This window comes from Talpa europaea (genome assembly GCF_964194135.1).
Source record: "Talpa europaea genome assembly, chromosome: 3".
NCBI classification, from domain to species: domain Eukaryota; kingdom Metazoa; phylum Chordata; class Mammalia; order Eulipotyphla; family Talpidae; genus Talpa; species Talpa europaea.
Window position 1 is genome coordinate 75,977,811 of NC_140069.1, and position 21,260 is coordinate 75,999,070.

Here is a 21,260-nt window from a genome sequence, read left to right on the forward strand (position 1 = left end):
CAGAACAAGCAGAGTGATGAAATACACTGCTGAGGGGAACAGCAGGCAAGACAGGAGAGGTCTGCTCGCCATGTGGGACCCTCGTCAGGCAGCTGGGATTGAACTAGCTCCAGAGAGGCTGCAGACAGCTTCACAGTAGCTGCACTCAACTGCCTGTGCCACCAGGGGAGGCCCTAGTTCTCAGATTCTTGATGGCCAGAGAGCACTGCACCAGATGAGATAAGGCCCAACAGAGTCCCAGAGGATAAATCTGAAGGTCCATTCTTCACTACTTGGCTCCTCAAGAACATCCTGCCTGGGGCAGGGTCTGCCTCACCCCCCAACTGTCTGACTGACCCCTGGTCCTAGAGAGCAGCTTCATTCATGGAAGCTGCAGGATGACTCAGGCTGAGTTCAAGTACTGCCCCTCAGGCAACACATGATCTCTCCTCTGGAGATCACTGATTTTGATCAGACCCTCCAAACTCCTCCAGAGGGCTGATGGAAAGACATGGCTACATTGTGACTGTGTCTTGACCCAGATTCCTCTCCTATTATTTTTCTTGATGTATGTCTCTTGTAGATGATTACCACCTTTCATGCCACTTAGCGAACAGCAGAGACACACCCCACTAAGAACAGGGACAGAGGAGAGGAAAACAAATATGACCAGTGGAAATGGATTTTAGAGCCAAGACAGTGCTGCTCCTGCCCAGGTGCCATGTCAGCTATTGAAATCTAGAAGCCTTTTGTGTCCCTATAAATACTGTGCTTGACCAGAAACACATTCCCTGGGCCAGAAAGTCAATCCTTAAAGTTCAGGGAGCTGTAGTGATTTCCATGAGTAGGGTATGTAAAGTATCAAGCTTTTCAGCCCACCGCCCCCCGCCATTAGGATTGATGGTGGATTCTTGCGGTCTTGAATTCATGCCTGATGGTGGGCACCTGGAGTAGGGTGAGGACATGTGTAGATGGGATTCACCTGGGCTGAGAGATTGGGCTTACAAGGGCGGCGTCATGGGGACACCAGCAGAACAAACGAAAGAACCACAGGAGAAGAACTACTGGAAGAGCAGAACCACAAGAGAGCAGGGAAGCAGAGTCCACCAGAGAAGGCCGGAGAGCCCAGAAAGAGTGAAGACTTACTGGGGCTGGGAAGCCTGCCAACCTCCCGGCCCCCCAGCACCCCTGCCTGCCATGTGCCTGGTAAATCCCAATAAAAGCCTGCAAAAGCCAGGACTCTTCCTTTACCTGCCTGTCTGCTCGGATCATAGAGATCCTGCTTCGTGTCCTTGTGCCGTTACACCATGTTCTAAGTAAGGTCAGATTTGCAACCCCAGCCTGTGAAGCCAGGCCAAATAGGAGTCCATTATTCCCTGAGTGACCTTCAAGCCTTAGCAGGAAATCCCCACCCTCCCAGCTGATAGGGCCCTGTCTCCCTGCTGCTGCTGCCAATGTTCTATTAACTAACTCATGAGCCCAAGCACCCTTGGGAAGAGTGCGCCCCTGTTGTGAGGAACTGCGTTCTCCCAGTCCATGCTTTGTCTTCCCTTGAATACAAAACAAACTCATTACTAAATTGTCTTATGTTTGACAGGGGACACACCAAAAAGTGTATGTGGTTGGAATTCTGGGCAGATTTCATTAAGATCTATGGCTGATTATTGCCAGCAGTTGTGATCCTTTAATTTGAGCAATAATTGAATAAAATGGTTATATTATTTTTTGAGACAGTTTTTAATGTTGTAAAGATGAAATATATTTTTTTCAAAGCACAATAGTTGAGTTTTTTTCTCCCAAAGTTACATTTTTTTAATTGATGAAAAGATAGGACAATGAAAAATATTCATTTGATTTGTCACCACTCAAATTCTCCCCATCTGAATCGAATCTCTCCATGAGTAATTTTGCTATGCAGATGTCACAATTGTCCCTTTCCTTTTGTAGGGTAAAGAAAATGTCAGCCTTTTCTGCCCTTCCGCCATCGGATAGATGATGGATCCTTGTCCTGAATGCATGCCTGATGGCGGGCACCTGGAATAGGGTGTGGGCATAGGTAAATGGGATTCAGCTGAGCTAAGCCTGTGCTTTTAAGGGCGGTGTCACGGGGATGCCAGCAGCAGCAGCAGCAGCAGCAGCAGCAGCAGCAGCAGCAGCAGCAGCAGCAGCAGCAGCAGCAGCCGAGAAAGCAGCAGTAGAAGCAGAAGCAGAAGCCAAAAGAGAAGCCGAGAAGCAGCAGAACAAACGCTAGAGAGCCCAGATAGAGTGAAGACTTGCTGGGGGCTGGGAGGCTGGCAGGGGGGCCTGCCAGCCTCCCAGCCCCCCAGCCAGCACCCCTGCCTGCTATATGCCTGGTGAACCCCAAATAAAAAACCTGCAAAACCACTGAGGACTCTGACTCCTCCTTTACTGCATGGGATCAGAAAACCTGCACTGTGTCCAGTCCTGCCCCTTACAATTGGAGTAAGTCGGCAAGATCCATGTAGACGGGTAGAGGGGCCCTCCGAAGACTTGGAGGGATTAAGGAGAACAGGCTGCTTGCCTGTGATGACGCTGGAGGCGCCATGGCGGCACAGAAGGTGGATACGGTCCGGAGCTGTGGGACGAGACCTCGCATGGAGGAGACGCCCGAGAGGACCAGCCAACGACACCGGAAAGGACCAGCCAATGACCCCTGAGGCAGCAGGCCATTGCTGAAGCAGGGAGAGGCCAATGGACTTGAACTGATGGACTGATGGACTGACAATCCCGCCAGAAGGCGGAGGACCTTGCAGGTTGATATGTTTTGGGACCCTGGGGGTGGAACAGTTTTGTTTGTAAACCCCAGGAGATAGGAATCTGGGGGTGGCCAGTGGGCCTAGATGGCCAAAAGCAGCCTGTTATGCCCAGCAGCCAGGTGGAGGAGAAAAGCCAACTAAGGAGGCAAAAGCTGGTGCTGATGCTAAGTTGAGAAGCCCTGAGTGGCTATTAAGCAGCCTGAGTATGCTGAAGACCTGGGAGTCTCATAAATCACCTGTGGGTGATGCCCTGCTCATTCTTGAGTGAGGAGCTGAGGAACCTGTCCTTGGGGGACGGGTGGGGACCGTGGCTTGGGGTGGAGCCCAAGCCAAATGTAGAGTTTTGATCCCTGACCCATGTGCTTGTGCAGTGGGTTGGCTTGAGTGCAGGGGTCTGCGAGTCGCATTGCTGGCCATGAAGGCTGAGTGTTGGAGCGACTGCAGACAGAAACCCTGAGGATTGGCGATTACCCCCAACAGAATAAAATTGCCAATCCCAGAGCTAGTGCATCCTGGGGGTGGATGCTGTGTGTGGCTTGTAGCCGAGACTACAGCCAGAGAAGGCCAGGAAGCCTGACGGCTCCTGGTGTGTTATAGCAGATGCCGTGAGTGATTCCCCTCCCTCATATGAGCAGTGCCTTCGGCAGCAGATTTGGTGGCTCATCTGCTGGTACCAATAATTGTCTTTTGCACTAGGTTGGGGCCCTGCCTGGACTTATTTGTGTTCTGTTGTATTTTGTTATATTGTATTTTGTTATATTTGATGTATTTGCTTTTGTCGGCCATGGCTGCATTGTTTGTTTGCTTAGAAAATTGTGTATATATATGTATAGACTGTATGGCGGAAAACCCTGAGGGGGTGGACTGTAGGGTAAAGAAAATGTCAGGCTTTTCTGCCCTTCCGCCATCAGGATAGATGATGGATCCTTGTCCTGAATGCATGCTTGATGGCGGGCACCTGGAGTAGGGTGTGGGCATAGGTAGATGGGATTCAGCTGAGCTAAGACTGTGCTTTTTTAAGGGCGGCGTCACGGGGATGCCAGCAGCAGCAGCAGCAGCAGTAGAAGCCGAGAAATCAGCAGTAGAAGCAGAAGCAGAAGCCGAAAGAGAAGCCGAGAAGCAGCAGAACGAACGCTAGAGAGCCCAGATAGAGTGAAGACTTGCTGGGGGCTGGGAGGTCTGCCAGCCTCCCAGCCCCCCAGCCAGCACCCCTGCCTGCCATATGCCTGGTGAACCCCAAATAAAAAACCTGCAAAACTACTGAGGACTCTGACTCCTCCTTTACCCGGTCTGCATAGGATCAGAAAACCTGCACTGTGTCCAGTCCTGCCCCTTACGCCTTTCACTTAACAATTTGCTACAGCCAGGACAGCCATCTGCAGAGGGTATAAATGATAGCCCAAGAATATACTGCCAGCAAATAATCCTATTAGCCTTATATTTGGTTAAAATTCACCAAATTAGTACAACCACAAGGCTTGCATTTGGCTGAGAGTTGTGCCTCCGGTCTTGAGAATAACTGAGTATTTTCCTTTCATATTTTATGACAGGCACAGCTCTCAGGAACTGGGTCTGCTGGTGGCTCCTGAAGGACCACAACCTTCCTGACTAATCAGCCACCTTCTTCCCCACCGGGCCCCTCTAGGGCCTGGGGTATAATAAGCATAACAAACTAGCAACAAATCAACCTAGAAGTCATGGGATAATTAGTATAATTGAAGGAAACCTTCCTTTAATTGCAAAGCAAGGCTACCTTTATTCCTCAAAGTTTGTTTCAGATGCATTCCCAGCTATACATCACAGACTTCAGTTTCTGAGGATTTGCTGCTAGATCAGGATTCCCTGCTGCGCACCCCCTTCCACTGTTCCAGTTCAATTTAGGCTTCTCCTTGTCTATATTCACAGACACAGTCCTACCTGGTTCTCCAACACTGTATCATTCCTCATAATTTCTCCCATGTGTGAACCCCAGAGACCTGCACTGCACCTGCTCCACGTGGAAAAATACCCCCCACTTCCTGAGCAGGTTCTATGTGTCAGGGACTGTGCTACATGCTTTGCTCACAGAAGGCTTTTACTGTCCACATAACCCCACAAGGTCCTTTTTACAAATGAACAAAAAGGGGTGAAGTGAATTGCCCAAAACCACACATGACACAACTATCACTTCACTAAAGGGCCTTTGTCTCTTCTCATTAGTCCTCTGCATCAAATGACCACATGTTAGCTCAGAGTGGGCAAAATTTTTGGACAGGGAATGAGTTCTAAGCTTGTCCCTTCCTTTGAAGCAAGAAACAACTCTGTTCTATTTGGATCAAGTGGCTAAACGAAGCCTTGCGTTGACTCCAGCCAGATTTGACTTTATAGCCCAACCAAATTTCATTGAGGTGTGCAGCCTTGAAAAAATTATTTAAAAAACCAGTCTGCTGGGCCTCCCGTGGTGGCGCAGCGGTTGAGTGCTGGGCTGAGAAGCTGCCCTCAGCCTCTGCAGCACTGGTTAGATCCCCTGCTGCCAGTGAGAGTCCCACATGGTGCATGGTGCGACAGACCTCTCCTGCTAATCCCGCTGTTCCCCTCAGCAGTGTATTTCATCACTCTGCCTGTTCAGTTCCCTGCTCTGGCTCTGGTGAAGTCTCTCACCCTCCCACACTTCTGACTGTACCCAGTGCTTGTATAAATAAATAAATAAAAATCTTCAAAAAAAAAAAAAGTCTGCTTCCCCATCTTTAAACTGAAAACAGTATTTATCCCATAGGTTTATTCTGAGGATCCAATTTAACAATGAACACAAATCATTCAGCACAGTGCAAAGGAGTATATGGCCAACCAAGAACAGCTCTTTTGCAATTGTTATTAGTCCACTAACTTTCTAGAGCATTTCTCAGAACTGTACCATTTATCAGCCCTCCCTGAAAAGGAGGTCAGACCTCTGTGTTTCCTCTCAGCCTTCTCCATCCTTGACCTTTTCTCTCACAGTTACCTTCTGGCACTAGCTGCTCAGGTCCCAACCTGGCTCCGCCCCCTACCAAGAAGGTTCCTCCCCATGTCAGTCAGGTCTCTGGGCTTCACTCCACTGGGGGAAGACACAGAGCCATGCTGGGGGTCCTCGCCCTCCTAGGGGCCCTCCAGTTTCCCTGTGAGTCACGATGTGCTGCATCTGTAGGAATACAAGGATGGGCCCTAGGTTATTGGGAGTGGGTGTAGGCGGTGGAGAGTGGCCTTGTGTAAGGAGGCTGCGAGGGTCCCCATCCCCTGCCTCACCGCCGCGTCTCGCAGGCTGCCGGGCCGCAGTCACGCTGGAGCAGCCGCTGTCTGTGCTGGGGCGCGCGGGCAGCTCGGCCGTCCTGCCCTGCGGGGTCAGCACCAAGGTCAGCTCCATCCACTGGTACCGCCCCCAGGAGGGCAGGGCCCCCGAGAGGCTCTTCCGACTGGCCACGGCCAAGTCAGATGTGCAGTGGGATTCGGTCCTGAAAGCGGATAAAGTCAGGGCCACGTATTCCGAGGAAGGCTCCAGCTGCTCTCTGAGGGCGCTGAGGCTGCAGAAGGGCGACGAGGGAAGGTACTACTGTGCGGCCTGGGACACCACAGCCTGGCGCCCCGCCGCGGCCGCCGCTCAGAAAGCACCCAGATTTCCTACTTTGTCCAGGTCTGATTTCTCCCACAGCATTTGGCTCCCTTGGGTTGACCCGGTTTAATCCTGCCCGTCCTGGACCAGGCAGCCTGCTCCCTGGCTTTCCTCTGAAAATCACGAAAGGGGGCTCTTGTGCAGATAGGCTCAGTCTGCTGAGAACTTGGCGAGCTGCCTGGTAGGAATGGACCTTTACAAAGATCATCCATTCTGGGTTTTTGAAGCATTTAGAGGAGAATCTGTGCTGTGCAATCCCGCAGCCATGAGCCACGGTGGTATTGAGCACTCGTGCAGGCCAGATGCCCACATGTGTGAAATACAAGCCACATTTTAGAGTTTAGCACGCCAAAAGTGACATATCACTTCAGTGGTTTTTATATTGATTGCGGGTTGAAATGACAGTATTTTGAATAATGGACTAAATGAAAATAAACTAATTTCATCTGTATCTTTACCCTCTGCCACTACAATCAGAAGGGAGAAAAAGCTCCCTGAGGTCTAAGTTAAATAAAAATGCTTTTTGTATTCAAAATTCCAAGCTTGGGTATAGCTTAATAGCATCCGTACACATGACTCATAAATGTAAGATCTAAGCGATTCTAAAGGAAATCTGATCCTCAGCTTTCAAAATTCATTTTCTTTGTGTCTTCCCAAGTTTCTGTTGTTGCAGTGACAGAATGGCAATTAAGACAATGCCTTAATGGAGTTGAGCGCCCGTGCCCTCTACTGCAGGCCTGTCATGCTAAGAGCTCCCCATCAGCGCAGAGTAGATGGGGTTAATCATTTCATGTTGTTTTCAGTTTTTTCTTCAATTTGTCTTCTCCAAGGTACTAATATAATTGAACCTTTCTATTTCTTGCAGTTCTCTTAAGGCCTCATTCCAGATACGAATGATTTCCTTGAACAGGTGATCATGAGCGTGAGGCTGTAGTGGAAACAGGCTCAGGGCTGGTTGTCTAGGAGAGTCCTGGATCCCTCAGTGCCTTTTTCAGCCTTTTAATGATTTTTCTGCACCATTTGTAGTGATTCCAGGTACAGGGCAGTTGAGTGGGTCTGGGAACCAGGATGCTGTCAGGCCCTGCCGCCCCTGGAGAATCTTTACCGTCTCTGAGCTCTGGCGTTTTCTCCTGGTCTCTTCTCATAGCCATGGCTCTATGTCTTTTCCCAGCCCTCTGCTGCACCACACCTATATGGTCAGCTTCCAGGCTCAGGTGTGACCACTTACGCATGCTCACACCATACTCCAGGTGTCACCATCAGGCATGCGTACCCCGAGCCCACACTAGAAGCACCTTCCACATTCAAGGTCGCAGGTGATAACCAAAGAGGCCAATGGTGCTAAAGCCTGACCATCACTTCCTCCACACTGATCCACTTATTTTCTTTGATTAAAAACGTGTGTATTAGATTAAATGCTATTCCTTTTCTTAGAGGTTAAAGTGTAACAAGCACAGGATGTCTAGCCTTGGCAGGGCAAACTCCCATGGCAGAAATATAAAATGTATGCCCCTGGGGTGGTAAAATATTAGATTTTACACAGAAGTTATGAATCCTGCAATTATTGAGTCCCAATCAAAATCTACTTCAGCGTGGGATGAAACTAGTTCATTTTCTGCCTTCAGATTCCATTCATCCTACAATTATTGTTGGACTGATGACTCTGAGTCAGGCTTTATCTCACAGTAAAGCACAGTAAAGGGTAAGGGAAAATGTTAGGCTTTTCTGCCCTCCTGCCATCAGGATAGATGATGGATCCTTGTGATCCTGAATGCATGCCTGATGGCGGGCACCTGGAATAGGGTGTGGGCATAGGTAGATGGGATTCACCTGGGCTGAGACTGGGCTTTTAAGGGCGGCGTCACGGGGATGCCAGTAGAAGCCGAGGAGAAGCGGAAAGAGAAGCCGAGAAAGAAGTAGCAAAAGCCGAGAGCGAAGCAGAGATGGCCGGAGAGCCCAGATAGAGTGAAGACTTGCTGGGGGTTGGGAGGCCTCCCGGCCCCCCAGCACCCCAGACCCCCAGCACCCCAGACCCCCAGCACTCCTACCTTCCATATGCCTGGTGAACCCCAATAAAAGACCTGCAAAAACCACTGAGGACTCTGACTCCTCCTTTACCTGGTCTGCATGGGATCGGAAAACCTGCACCGTGTCTGTTCCTGCCTTTACACACAGCAATCATAGATTTCATCTGCTCTGTCAAAGGTGGAGGTTGCTTCTGTAGTTCCTGTTCATCTTTCCATGTCTCCATTCGAGCAGGTGCAAGCAGGCCCGAGAATAAGAGCCCTCCCTGTATAGCCGCCTGCCTCTGGGTTACAAGGCTCTGCCTGGCCACTCAGCTCTACCCACTGTTAAGTGGAGCAGGGAGCCAATTCCCCACCAAATTATTACAATTATTAAATTGTAATGTGAATTAAATTCTCATTAGGACATACTTAGTCTTGTTTAAGAAATAACTTGTGGGCCCCCGTGATGGCCAAGGAGTTAAATCTCAGCTTTAGCAACTGTAGGGTAAGGTAAAAAATGAGGCTTTTCTGCCCTCGTGCCATCAGGATAGATGAGGGAACCCTGTGATCCTGAATGCATGCCTGATGGCGGGCACCTGAAGTGGGTACACCTGCGCTAAGACTGTGCTTTTTAAGGGCAGCGTCAAGGGGACACCAACAGCAGCAGAAGCCGAGAGAGAAGCAGAGAAGCAGCAGCAGAAGCAGAAGCAGAGAACGCCAGAGAGCCCAGATAGAGTGAGGATTTGCTGGGGGCTGGGAGGACTGCCAGCTTCCTGGCCCCCCAGCACCCCTGCCTGCCATATGTCTGGTGAACCCCAATAAAAGACCTGCAAAAAACCCACTGAGGACTCTGACTCCTCTTTACCCGGTCTGCATGGGATCAGAAAACCTGCAGTGTGTCTGGTCCTGCCCCTACAGCAACATAAGGCCCACTGTGATGGCTTGAGTTTGATTGCCGGCCTGGAGCTAACCCACATGGCACAGCAGACCTCTCCTGTGCTGTCCTCTGCTCCCCTCAGCAGTGTATTTCAGTGGATCTGCCTGTTTTGCTCCCTACTCTGTCTTTGGTGAATCCTCTCACCCTCCCACCTGTGGCCTACACCCCAATTCTTCTATGCAAAATAAATTAAAATCTTTCAATAAAGGAATAATTCTTTAAAAGAAAAAAATATAACAACTTGGAACAATCCCTGGCACCTATGGAAGGTGTTTCCATGGGTGAGCACATATCTGCCATTACTGTGACTTCCCCAAGGACACGTGTCCTCCAAAGGACTGTATATCCCAAGCTGTCACTCTGGCTTTTCCAAGGCAATGTGTCCTCACAATTACAAGGGCCCAAGTCAAACTCTCCTTAGGTGTCCCCTTGTGGTAGCTCCATCTCTGGGCACTCAGTTTATGGGTCATGCCCAGAGACCTGAACCCCGAGGCTGGGCCTGGCCCATTCCAGGGCAAGGAAGTGGGAGAGCCTGGCAGCTATGTGGGGTGGATCTGCACCCACAGTGCCCTGAAGACCCGGTGCACCTGCAACCACAGAGCCTGTGGGAAAGCAGGCAATGGCCACAGCTCTGCTTGAGGTTTCTGGGCTATACTCCAATTCCTAGAACTTGTGCCACAGCACTGGCGTGAGCTGTTGCTATTTCCTGAGGAGCTACAGCGGGGCACAAAGCAGCACCAGTCACAGGAAAATCAAAGAAGAACCCATCATCAGCTTATCTGACTTCCTGTGGACTCTTGTCAACTCCTTTACCAGTCCACTGAGATAAAGTTTCATTCACTGGTCCCCAATTATATCACAGTGTAGACTGTTCAACAGCTTTTATTACTCTTTTAGGAAATGAACATGCAATATACAATGCAGTTGTTGACACCCTTATTTTGTTTTTCATTTTAATTATTCTTTTCAGCTTATTAAGTAAATGAGAAAAGTAAAGAGAGACACAGGCAGTCAGTGTTAAAAGGCAAGCAAGGCAACTCACGCTGGTAAGAAGGTTCCCACATGCCATATTACTCACCAATTTGTATAAATATCCCCAGGGCTCCAGTGAATCCTGATGCAGTGGGGTGTGCTATCAGGAGGCTCACTGCACACACAATGGAGCTATAACCCTGCAGCATTATCCATAGAGACCTACAACCATTCAGGGATCATGAAATAATAGGAAAAATTACTCATGATAGACTTTGCCTGTGTTTCTACAAGGTAACACCTGAGAGTTTTCTGAAACAGAAATACATTCTGGAATATTTGCACTAAGAACAGCAATGTTTTTAATTGATCTTATATCATCCCCATAATAATTCCCCTCTCTTCATATGTGACATGTACAATTATCACAACCAGGTGAAGAACATAATGTGTAATACTGAGCTCAGACTTGTGAACAGTGATAAATATTCTGGTCTAGCTGGCAAAAGACCAAAGCCCTCTGCATAGACTTGGAGTCACAGCAGGTGGGAACCTTTCTTCCAGGCAGCTATGTAAAACTCTACAGTCTGTGGGTAACCTTCTTTAAACCCCACTGATGGCCAGTACCTTGGCTATGAAAATTGCAGCAAGGGAACCCAGCTTTGCAGCAGCACAGTGCATCCCTTATCAATGACATAAGTGACAGCTAAAGCCCAGCATTGGCCTGCTCTGTGCAAGGAGAGCATCAGCCTATCTTCAGGTCAAATTACCTGAGGACCAGAAGACCCCAATCCCACCCCACCCAAACCCCATTAAGCACAATTACATTTTTGACTTTGTATATTACAAGTTATATTTTTGTTCTGGGTTTTCATACATTTTAATCAATCTCCTTCTCGGGCCTTTAGGTTTCCTGGCTTAATTGAAAAATGCAACACTCCATGATATGCAATGACAATGACACTGAAAGCTTGCTTCCTGCATGACACACTGGAATATTCTGCCCTCAGAGTTGCCACGGAGGGAGCATCATATCGCATGCATTGGCCCCTGACAAGAAAGGAAGATCAGCCCAGACTCCTTCCTTTTTCCATCCCACTATCTGATAAGACAGCCGAAAATAAATCACCTTAGAGAAAGAGGCAAACACAATGATGGAGATGTCCTGTTATTTTATTATTAGTATTTTGAATATGTAACCAAATAAAATATAAACATGGTGAAAGACAATCTGTGTACACGTCACAAAATTCCACCATGGCTGGGCTATACTGTTTAATTACCTGTTGTGCCCTCTCTAAATTCAAGTAAACTGCAGCTCTCAGCAAATAAAGCACAGGGTGCTCAGGTAAGTTTGATTCAAGATACACATGAAATTTCTTTAAGAAGGTCTCGGAACTGCCCAGCACATTGTATTTTGTTTTTCCTTCTAAATCTGCCAGTGCTGTGTGAATTGCTTTTTATTGGGATGAACAGAAATCCTTTACCTGATTTTATGTCCCTTGTACTCTCTCTCCTGACCCCCACAACCAGGGCACAGACACACACACACCCATTTCCCTCTGAGGAGAGTTTCAAGAAGGCCAATATAAATGATTTTATGTAATTTTCTAAGGTGAGTCCAGTACTTATCAGATTTGATGTTGGTTGCCTCATGTTGACGAAGTATAAACAGCAAAATGGTTCTGGGCAAGAATAAGAAAGTTGCATAATCAGAATTCAAAAAAGATAAACACATGCAATTTGCAGCAACATGGATGGCGCTGGAAGGGATCATGCTCAGCGAAATAAGCCAAAAAGAAAAAGAAAAATACCGGATGGTCTCACTCATAGCAGGAATCTAGAAAACTTAAATAAGGGACCAGGAAAATGAATATAAGAAAGTGAAAATCAAAATCAACAAAAAACTATGAACCAGAGACACTTTTTGGGGGGTGGGGGGCGGGAGGGGAAGGATTGGGGTCAGAATGGGGCGTTTGCAATTGTATGGGGGAATATAAAAATAAAATTTATTATTAAAAAAAAAAAAGAAAGTTGCATAAAAGAAAAGAGCTTGGTGGAAGCTTTAAAATTGCCACTGATGGCATGAAGCTAGGCTGACTCAGGACTGCTCACTGCACTGGGCACAGGCAGCTTTGTGTGCAGTGCCCCTCCCCAGCCTGCCCCCCTGCTCTCCATCTGCCCCTGCTCTGGGTCCCACTGCCCTGGCTCTCCTGGAGGGGCTGCTCTCAGCTGCCACAGGAGGGGCTCATAAAAGGTTGTAGCAGAGGCAGAGCTCCTCCCCCAGGGCCCCCAGCACCATTTCCTCTGCACCATCAGCCTGGCCTCTCCTAGGACAGAGCCTCAGTTACCTCACAGCCCCTGGCTGCCTGTGAATGAAGTCCCAGATTCATTCTGAGCATCTGCCAATGGGATTTCTTTTTGAGTAGGATTTCACTTGTGAGACCTTATTTGGCTCCTAAGCACTGGCCTATTCCCTTCCAAGGGTCAGCAGGAAGCCATGCTGTGGGCTCTATCTCTACTCCTAGCTTTCCTGGCTCCTGGTAAGTATATTGCATAGAGCTCACGGGATTTTCTTCTTTTTATGTCAGTGGGAGGCCACACGAAGGGATTGGAGCTACCTCTTTCTCATTATTTTTTTTTTGTCTTCCCTTCACAGCCAGTCCGATATCCTTCAACTCAGAATGGAGAAAGTTGTCAATAACCAAGCAGAATGGGTCGTCCGCTGTAATCACCTGTGATATTGTTGACGAAACCGTCAACATCATCCACTGGTACCGACACCAAGAGGGAGAGGCCCCACAGCGCCTTCTCTACTTTTCGTTCACTGACAAAACGATTGAGTTAGAAGATGGCATTCGTCCAGAAAAATACCATGTTTATGAACGCTCAGGAGGGACCTGTAATTTTGTGATTCAAAATCTGGCAGACAGTGATGCTGGTGTATATTACTGCGCCACCTGGGACAGCCACAGTGACTCAGACTTCCCCTCGCCTGCACATAATTCTGCTTGCAGCTGCCAGGTTCAGCCCTGGTACCCAGGATGGGCCAGGCCCTGCCTCACTTCCTGCCCTGACGTCACTGTGCTCAGAAGGAAGAGAAGCCCTGAACTCAGTGTCCAGTTCCTCCCTCATATCCACTCTCTTCCCGCTCCCCCAACGGCTGAGCTCCAAGCCTTCCTGAAGGACTGAGCTCCCACATCTAGGTCTAAGGCAAGTCACCTGGCACAGAGTCCTTACAGCTCAAAGGCCCGGGAGCCAGTGGAGTCTGCTCCCTGCACAGACAAGGTCTCCTGGGCTGGGTCTAGCAGAGGAGACATGGGGAGGGCAATGTGGGGGGCCAGCTGTCCTGAAATATTGACCCCATCCTTATCCAGAGATGAGGACTGGGAATGGGGCTTATTCATCTCTCAGGGGTAAGAGAAATGATGGAACAAAACCTAGGACTTCATGGAGACCTCAAACCGGGAACCAACGTGTCATCTTTTAGACAAACTGCTGTTTCTCTCACCATGAGCAGTTTGTTATTACTCATATAGTGAAAGTGTGGAGAAAAATGATGCTCTAGTTAGGACAATCTTTGTGATCTACTTAATCTTCTTTTGAAGTTCAGAGCACAGCTAGAATTAATAAGTTCTTCACTAGAGCTAAATCTTTTTTTACTCATTCCCTCCAAGTTTGACATGCCCAAGTCATACAACATAATTTTCTCAATGTTAAAATTAAGTGGCACTTAGGGCAAACAATCAGAAAATCAATAGTAGTTTTTAAATTTGGTAGTCATATAGGGGAGGGTTATAGCTGCTATATTGAGCCTAGGGTAAAGATGTAAAATTAAGGCTGAAATATGGATAGCCCGTAACTACATATTTTCCTTCTTTTTTTTTTTAAAGATTTATTTATTTATTTATACATACAAGCACTGGCTACAGTCAGGAAGCGTAGAAGGGTGAGAGAAATCACCAGTGCCAGAGCGGGGAGCAGAGCAGGCAGAAGGACCGAAGTACACTGCTGAGGGGAGCAGCGGGCGACAGGAGAGGTCTGCGTGCCATGTAAGACCCTCCTCTGGTGGCCGGGGAGCAGCTGGGGATAGAACCTGTGCTGCAGAGGCTGCGGGCAGCTTCGCAACCCAGCGCTCAACCGCTGCGCCACAGGGGAGGCCCTACATATTTTCCTTCTAGAACCCTCCAACTTTCTACCAAAACTCTTAAAAATGAACCTAGCTTAGAGTTCAAGCTCCTAGAACAGTGATTAGCAAAATGGGATCCATGGAAAAACCCAAAATATGTTGAATCAGAAGCACCTGCTGACTTTGTAAAAAGTGCGAAGTTGGTCCTCTCTGCTGGTGCAGGGGTTAAAGTCAGTGCTATCAAGCTACTGCCAGCCACTACAGCAGGAGTTCCATCACTAGCAGGCAGGGAGCTGACCCACATGGCACAACAGACCTGTCTTGCCCACTGCTTGCCTCAGCAGTGTATTTCAATAGATCTGCCTGTTCCAATCCCCAATCTCTCTGCAACTCTGGCCTGCACCCCAGCTCTTGTATACATAAATAAATAAATATTAAAAAAGAAAAGTGGCCTCCCCGGTGGCGCAGGGTTGCGAAGCTGCCCACAGCCTCTGCACCACCGGTTCGATCTCCAGCCACTGGCCCAGGGTCCCACATGGCACGCAGACCTCTCCTGCCGCCCACTGCTCTCCTCAGCAGTGTATTTTGTCAGTCTGCCTGTTCTGCTCCCCACTCTGACTCTGGTAACTTCTCTCAAACTCCAGCATTTCTGACTGTACCCAGTGCTTGTATAAATAAATTATAAATAAATCTTAAAAAAAAAAACAGTGCAGGTTTCATGGAACAGCAACACAACCAGCACTTGGAGGCTTAATATGTACATTTTTCAATAATCTCCACACTTGATTTTTAATCAAATGATTTTCAGGAACTTATGTGCTAGCAGTGACACATAAAACAGTGAATCTCTCTCTGAAATGGCCCATCCCCATTCTGACTCCTGATGTCTTCTGGAAAGTTCTCAGGCCCTTCTCCCACCCACAGGCCACTCCCTGCTGCTCTGACAGCTCATCACATTTCTTGGTCATGCACCAAACCCAAAGTCAAACTTCAGCTCTTTCTCATTTCTGTGAGCTCAGACAAGGAGCTGTGTCCTAACAGAAGCAGCTTTCGTGTGTTCTGTTGTACCAGGGACTGTGCGTTTAACCTTTTGAAGCTTTAAGGAAGCCTGTTCTTTACCTTGAAGCATCATCATATTCTCCTTTGCATTTTCCAAAAGTGCTAAGGCTTTGTTTTGCACATTTATTTCTTTGGATTGCTTTGAAGTAATTTTTGTGTCTAGGGTAAGGGAGGACTCTTAATATGGAGACCCAGTTTCTTTCCAAATTATTGACTAATCTCTTGTTACTCCCACTGATTTTCATTGTCACCTTGTGAAAACTAAGCTTCGACCTTTCACATGACTCCCCCTCCTCTCTCCTCCACTGTACGTGCCAGTGTCTCTAAGGATAAAGCTAGACGTGGAAGTCACATTTTCCCTTTTACAGATGGGGCCACAGCTCATTTCCAGGAGCAAAAAAATCTTTATTACAGTAATTTTTGATTATTGGTTAAAATATTTCCGCTTTCCTCCCCCAAATTTTATTGACTACATAATTTTGTGGACCTCACATACTTTTTTATAAAGTAATAAGTTACTTGAACCATGGTAGAAATGCACTGTGTATTTTACTTACATACACAAACATAAAAAATTAAAATATATCATTAAAGCAAATACAATAAACCAGGCACCAATGCCAATACCAATAGAACATCTATCCTCAAATTCTTCCTATTTCCCGAATTCTGCATTATCTCTAACTTAGTTGCTCTGTCAGTCTTCTTTTTTTTTTAAGCCAAATTTCACAATCCCTTTATAGCACATTTTTGTATCATTCTCGCTCTCTCTCTCTCTTTTTTTAAAGACTTATTTATTTATTTATACAAGCACTGGGTATAGTCAGAAGCGCGGGAGGGTGAGAGAATTCACCAGAGCCAGAGCGGGGAACAGAACAGACAGACTGATGAAATACACTGGTGAGGGGAGCAGCGGGCCTGGCAGGAGAGGTCTGCGCCATGTGGGACCCTCCTTCGTGGCCGTGGAGCAGCCGGTGTCAAACCGGAGCTGCAGAGGCTGCGGGCAGCTTTGCAGCCCAGCGCTCAACCGCTGCACCACCGGGGAGGCTCTGCATTATTTCTGGTATTATGAATGGACGCTTGATAGTGTCTTTTCATATATTTTGAAAGGAAGATCCTGTGACAATTCATCTTGGGCTTGCTCAACTCGGCTTTTAAAGATACCCCGTGTGAGCAATGTCAAGGAGTTCAATTTTTATCGTCTGTTGACTGAGGTCATTAGTATGTGCCTCCTGGTTTAATTATTTCAAGGGATACAAAAACACGGTTAAGGTTGGTGGAAGGGCGTGACCCTGTGTCTAACTGATAGGTGCTCTGGGTGTAGTTGCTGGAGCTGAGATGGCAAACTTGTTTCAGGAAAGGTGCACAGGCTGAAAGGGAGAAAGTGGGTGCTCCCACCCTGCTAGGGTGCTAGTGGTCCTGAGGTCGCCAGAACATCTGTTTAAAATGAGAAACAATGAGGGCTCTGAAACAAAACCCCACTTTGATATTTATGTGCCTATGCTTCTGTGCTTCCTTAACAAATTGTGAGTGTAGGTATGTCACCTACTCCAGGTGTTCAACACAGACTTACAAAGATATTAATGGAGGGCCTCCCCGGTGGCGCAGTGGTTGAGCGCTGGGTTGCGAAGCTGCCCGCAGCCTCTGCAGCGCCGGTTCGATCCCCGGCTTCTCCCCGGCCACCAGAGGAGGGTCCCACATGGCGCGCAGACCTCTCCTGCCGCCCGCTGCTCCCCTCAGCAGTGTACTTCGGTCCTTCTGCCTGCTCTGCTCCCGGCTCTGGTGAATTCTCTCACCCTCCCGCGCTTCTGACTGTACCCAGTGCTTGTATAAAAAAATAAATAAATCTTTAGGAAAAAAAAAGATATTATTGGAAAAAAAAGAAATTTTATCCACCTTATTCTCATTAAAATATCAATGTATCAATGGCTTTCCTCTACTTGATTTCCCAGGGCTTGCCCCTTTCACTAGAAGGTCACATGTGTCCATCCAGTGTATTCTCTATGACTAAAAGGAACATGTCCAATTAGATTAGTTCTCAGATTCGATGATGGCCAGAGAGCTCTGCACCAGATCGACAGAGTCCAACAGAGTCCCAGAAGTTAAAGCTGAAGGTCCAGATTTCACGTCAGTACCTGGCTCCTCCGAAGTATCCTGCCTGAGGCAGGGTCTGCCTCACCCTGAACTGTCTGACTGACCCTGGTTCTATCAGAGCAGCTTCATTCATGGAATGAAGTTCCAGTACTGCCCCCTCAGTCAACACAGGATCTCTCCTCTGGAGAACACTGATTCTTTCTTTTTTTTTCCCATTAAAAATTCTTTTATTCAAATTATGTTTTCCAAAAGACAGGGTTCTGTGCTAGTCGCCTTTGAAAGTTTTCATACCATTTCAGAAGCACATTTGCTGGAATGAACATTTCAGATGGACTTGGTGTCATCTGAGCCTGAGAAACAGCAAATGATGAAGTGAAATTGTAGAAGTTGTCCAGCATCTTTTGTGTGAACTGAGTGAAAGAGTCAACCGAGGATACAGCAGCATTGCCTGCAGGAGTCTGCTGAGCCAGGCTGTCCAATAATTACACTGAAATTCCAATCTGAGCAACAGATGGAGTTCTTACAATATTCATGGTGAAGACCACTGATTCTTGATCAGACCCTCCAAACTCCACCTGAGGACTGATTTTTTTAAAATGGATGTCTCTTGTACATGATTATCACCCTTCTTGCCACTTAGAGAACAGCAGAGACACACCCCAGTAGGAAGAGAAACAGAGGAGAGGAAAACAAATATGACCAGTGCAAATAGAGTTTAGAGCCAAGACAGTGCTGCTCCTGCCCAGGTGCCATGTCAGGGATTGAAATCTAGAACGTTTTGTGTCCCTATAAATACTGTACATGACTAGAAACACCTTCCCTGGGCCAGGCAGTCAGTCCCCAAAGGTCAGGAATGTGTAGTAATTTTCATGTTCTATCAATAAATGGGTCAAGTATGCAACACAGTCAGTCAATTTACACCCAATAATACTCGTCTGTTATTCCCTGAGTGACCTTCAAGCATTAGCAGGAAATGCCCACCCTGCCAGCTGATAGCACCCTGTCTCCCTGCTGCAGCTGCCAATGTTCTATCAACTAACGCATGAGCCCAAATATCCCTTGGGAAGAGTGTGCCCCTGTTGTGAGGAACTCTACTCTCCCAGTCCTGCTTGTTCTTCCCTTGAACAAAAGACATCAAACTCATCACCAGATTGTTTTATGATGTGGGTTTAGAGAGTTGTGGGGTTTGGAGAGCAGGGTTCTTGTGTTTCCTCTGTGAAAGTTTCATCAGAACCCCCCTTTCAGTGGCATAGAGTGGATTTTCCCATTGTAAAGGCAGGAATGGCCACTGAGCAGGTTTTCTGATCCCATGCAGACTGAGTAAAGGAGGAGTCAGAGTCCTCAGTGGTTTTTGCAGGTCTTTTATTGGGGTTCACCAGGCATATGGCAGGCAGGGGTGCTGGGAATCGGGAGGCTGGCAGTCCTCCCAGCCCCCAGCAAATTCTCACTCTATCTGGGCTCTCTGGCGTTCTCTGCTTCTCTTTTGGCTTCTGCTGCTGCTGCCATCCCTGTGACGCCGCCCTTAAAAGCCCAGTCTCAGCCCAGGTGAATCCCATCTACCTATGCCCACACCCTACTCCAGGTGCCCGCCATCAGGCATGCACTCAGGACCGCAAGGATCCATCATCTATCCTGATGGTGGGAGGGCAGAAAAGCCTGACATTTTTCCTTACCCTACACCCATGATGCAGAGACATTTAAATATATCCACATGCACAGTTTTATTATATAAAAAAGGGGAAGGGGAGGAAAGGACACTTGCACAGACACAAGGGTTGGATTTACTGGAAGAGAATCCTGCACAGTGACTGGTGGGCAGTCTTGGGAGGAGAGCTGCCTCTGCTGCTTTGCCAAGGGAGAATTTGGGTGGAAAGAAACAGCTTCAAAGTCACAAATGGGCAGGAGAGCTGCATCTTGCCAGTGCAGAAATAGCACTGATAGAGTGTCCCTTTGGGAGCAATGCATTCCTTTGTGGAAGGTCAACTGTAAATTAATTAATTCTAGGGTTGGCACCTGTAGGGTAAGGTAAACAGCATCAGGCTTTTCTTTCCTCCAGCCATTAGAATGGATGACGGAACCCTGGGGTCCTGAATGCATGCCTGATGGCAGGCACCTGGAGTAGGGTGTGGGCATATGTAGATGGCATTCACCTGGACTGAGACTGGGCTTTTAAGGGCAGCGTCATGAGGACGCCAGCAGGAGCAGAGAAGCTGAGAGAAGAAGAGAAGCAGAGAGAACACTAGAGAGGCCAGATACAGTGAGGATTTGCTGGGGGCTGGGAGGACTGCCAGCCTCCCGGTCCCCCAGCACCCCTGCCTGCCATATGCCTGGTAAATCTAAATAAAAAGCCTGCAAAACTGGGCCTCCCCAGTGGCGCCGCAGCAGTTGAACGCTGGGTTGCAAAGCTGCCCGCAGCCTCTGCAGCGCCGGTTCCATCCCAGGCCACTGACTAGGGTCCCACATGGCGCGCAGACCTCTCCTGCACCCGCTGCTCCCCTCAGCAGTGTACTTTGGTCCTTCTGCCTGCTCTTCTCCCCGCTCTGGCTCTGGTGAATTCTCTCAACCTCCCGCGCTTCTGACAGTACCCAGTGCTTGTATAAATAAATAAATCTTTAAAAAAAATAAAAACCTGCCAACCCCACGGAGGACTCTCTAGGACTCCTTCTTTACCCGATCTGCTGGATCAGAAAACCTGCCCTGTGTCATTCCTGTCTTTACAGCACCTAAGGATTTTGCTATATTTCGATTGACTAATTAGATTTGAAAGCACAAATGATTTTTTTAAATGCCCCCCACTGCATATCCCTACCTCTGTCTGCTCCCATGGATACTTAGCTTTTCTGTGGCTTGTTTAAAGGACTATGGTAATCATTTTTACCCCAACTTCCAGTTTTTGGTTGTGGTGCCAGTTTCTCTCTGGTGATACCTGCTTCCCAAATTTTCTACTCTTAGCCTCCATCATTTTATATTTGTAGTTGATATATCAAAGAGTACCTGGTTGGAGGCTGGGGCAGACTACTAAGATCGATGGCTGATTTATTGCCAACAGCTGTGGAGTCTTTCACTTGAGCACACTGGATAAAGACGGTTATAGTATTAATTGAGATAAACAGTTTTATCTGTTTCCAGCTCAATTTAGGCTTCTTTAACTATATACACAGACACATACCTACCTGATTCTCCAACACTGTATCATTCCTCATAATTTCTCCTAAGTGTGAACTCCAGAGATCACCACTGAAACGAAGTGGAAACATTTCCTGAGCAGGTTCTATGCACCTGAGACCAGGCTACATGCTTTGCTCACAGAAGCCTGTTTACTGCCCATGGACCCCATGAGGCCCCTTTTATAAATGAGGAAGAGGAAGTGAAGTGACTTGCCCAACACCACCCATTACACATCTATCATGTCACTGAAGGCCATTTATTCTCATCTTATAAGACCAGTGCATCAAATGGCCCCATGTTAGCTCAGAGTGGGAAGCTTTTTGGAGAGGTTTGCTGTTCTGGGCTTGTCCCTTCCTTTGTAGCAAGAAGCTAGCAGCTCCTCTTTTTTCTATTAGGATCAAGTGGCTAAATGAAGCCTGAGAGTTGTCTGCAGCACACTTGGGTTCACAGGCCAACCTAATTTCTGTTAGGGGTGCAGCCTCAAAAAACTTAAAAAAAAAACTAAAAAAAAACT

The 21,260-nt window shown here is 47.7% G+C and overlaps 1 pseudogene across 1 annotated transcript; it reads right to left on the minus strand.

Annotated features, from left to right (window-relative positions):
- Positions 1-17,814: 17,814 nt before the first annotated feature.
- On the minus strand, positions 17,815-18,111 carry LOC311168682 (protein Hikeshi-like; annotated as a pseudogene). The gene has a single exon. The product of its transcript is annotated as a protein Hikeshi-like (transcript).
- Between the last annotated feature and the right edge of the window lie 3,149 nt (positions 18,112-21,260).